We start from the raw sequence: 2,982 nt of genomic DNA, 5'->3' as shown, positions 1-2,982 counted from the left end.
TACACAAAAAGGGATATACGCGCTCCTTTCTCCTTTCTTTTTCTGTATGATTGGCTTGTGGTTCTGATGAAATTTCAAGATGGATCAAAACACTATTGAGTTATATCGATTGATGTATCTGAATTATTATACAACAGCTTCAATAAAAAGAAAGTTTATATTTAAATCTAACGAAAACTTATATCAAGGTAAAATTATTACTAAATGTTACATTATAAACTATTACTAAATAGTAACTAAAATAGCGACGTCCAAAATTAAATTATTAATACCTCAAAAATAATAAATGAAACACTGCAGTCATGCCGAGACCAGTTAGAGTGTTACGTATGCCATTTACATAAGTAACATAGTAATTAACATATGTTATAATATACTATGCCACCGATTTAATGTGGAGAACATACGTTCACTATGTCAGCTGCATCGCAAAAAGTTTTGTTGTCGGATATTTTTCCATTTCGTCGTCGAGTACGGGCATTCTCAGTACACATCGAGTTTCTAATTGTTTATTTGTAATGTCGACCCTTGCCACGTATAATAAAAAATGATACCATAGATTTTAATTGAAGTTAATTGAAGAAATTAGAATATATACATGTCTATGGAAGAAACCACTAGAAGAATACCGGAATAAAAATATTAGAGACAATACTTGCACCTACTTTCTTTTCCGTTTGTTATTATCGCTATACAATGAAAGCAGCAGCAGATCGTCAGAATCATCACTACTCTCTCGGGGCACATAGCATAGTGCCCCGAGAGAGCACTATGCTATGTGCACTATGGAATATACTATATTCCATAGCATATTCCATAGCATAGCGCTTTTTCTGATCCCGGTATTAATCACACGAGTGTCATATGTTTCGTTAGGAAGATTACAATAATTCGATCATCGCTAAATATACACAGTTTCATTTACAGATGGGACTAGTCTCACTAATATACCAAATGCTGCTCACTCTGTTTTTTTTTTTTCCATTGGGTATGTGTGTGAAATTGCATGCGAAACGTCAGGTTTCGATAGCCTCACCAAGCCTTGGCCTCATGTTTCACACGCTCGCCATCTTTTGATCGACAAAGTATTAAGACCATGACTTGCGAGTTTTCTTGATCTATTAGATATACTCAATTAGAATTTTCAATTTCGTGAAAAAAGTTTATTCTTTAGGAAGGGTAGGCTTAATCTCAAAAACCCCTTAAGCTACATTTAAGTCGAAGCATGTATATGGTAATACGTAAAACTTATTCTTAAATTCGTCGTTCGATGATATCAGCGCCCTCCAGTAACGGTTGCGTAGACTCACTCATTGCCAGCGTAGCCTGCGTCATACTAAAGGCCTGTGCATCTGGCTTGGCATTTATTAGAGAGGTTGCGGCCGAAGTTCGAATGTTAAACTTATACGGCAAGCAGAAGTACACGTTTGATGTCGCGCCACACGTTCACGTCGCGCACTGACTCATGGGATATTGTTGAAAAATGGCGGAAACGTTTAACAACGACGAATGTTACCAGCGAAGGTAAATAAAAAATTAAACTATTTTAAAGTATTTATAGGATGTTTAATAACACTAAATAATTATTTTTAATTAGAGTCGTGTCTCTTACCGTACGATAGGACTACCTCATACTTTTGTTGAGGGAGTAGTGGCAGGTGACTTATGTAAATCCGAAAGCAACTCGGGAAATTATTTTTAGAAAATTTACAAACGTATTACGCTGTTGATTGTAGAAGATGCCGTGAAACAACAAACCTACTCTTACAGAATTATGATAAGCTATTATGAACACAAATATATGTAAATTCTATAGGCACTTCACATCACTTGCAAAAAAAATTGGATAATTAAATCATTTCTGGATTAAAATCGTCTGTTTCTTTACAATATTATTCGTAAATGCTTAATAATCATTATTTTAATAAAGTACGTCATCATTTTAACCCCAAACACAAAAATAATGAAGTTTAAGTCAAACTTCTACTCGCTATGCTAGACGTAGCGAACACCATTATCAACCTTCTAGAATTGCCAGATGGCGGCGCTCGAACGTCCGACGTTCACGTTTTAGGCTGAAAACGTCGGCTGCAATCTCTCTATTGTCTACAGCATTCGCACTCAGTTTCGGATTTTCTCCGACAGAGGTCGCCAATTTGACCTGTCGAGTGTAGCATTGTATGTTTTCAATGGAAAAACTATTACTTTTAGAAAATAAAGCAACATATTTTTTAAATTAAAAATAGTCAATTTGAATAAATTGTAGTTATTATTATTACACGTATTCGTAAAAAAATTCTTACGAATTTACTAAAAATCAATGATATCTAAATTATTTGCCGACACGCCCACCGATTCATTATATTATATTATATATAAAGGATTTAACTGACAAATAATATTTAAGTTACAATTTAATAAAGATTTTTAATGTCTCCTTACACGAATGGCAAATAATCGAAGAATATTTAGAAGTAATATTTAGTTTATATTAGTGTTGTAACGAATAGTATATTCGGCCTCAGGCCGAATACCGAATATTCGGCCAAAAGCGTGGCCGAATAGCCGAATATTCGGCCAAACTATTCCCGGCTCGATTAACGCACGTACGAAAATTGGCGCGCAAACCGCATTATGGCAAGGATCCTGCTCTCTATTGGCCCGCTGTCACTACGCTTCGCCAATCGCGTTAATTCTTGGCAGTTGTAGCGGACAGACAAGAGTGTCATGGAAGTATGCTATAAATGATGATATCAAATGTGGATAACAATGAAATGAACTACACGTGTAAATAACTGAAAAAGAACGGAGAAGGACCGCGAAGTGAAAATGTGAAAATAAATACGAAATTGAGTTGATAACATAATCGAACGAGTCGAGGCAGCTTATTGGCACGAAATTCGCGCCCGTCAATGCCAAACAATTGTTGTCATAGACTTCGGAAAGCTAAATGCTTGTAATGAAAGTCACTTAGCGTGCACG

The sequence above is a fragment of the Centruroides sculpturatus genome, unplaced genomic scaffold (assembly GCF_000671375.1).
Source record: "Centruroides sculpturatus isolate CEXI.00-Female unplaced genomic scaffold, Cexi_2.0 scaffold642, whole genome shotgun sequence".
NCBI lineage: Eukaryota > Metazoa > Arthropoda > Arachnida > Scorpiones > Buthidae > Centruroides > Centruroides sculpturatus.
Note: the sequence above shows the minus strand (reverse complement) of the source record.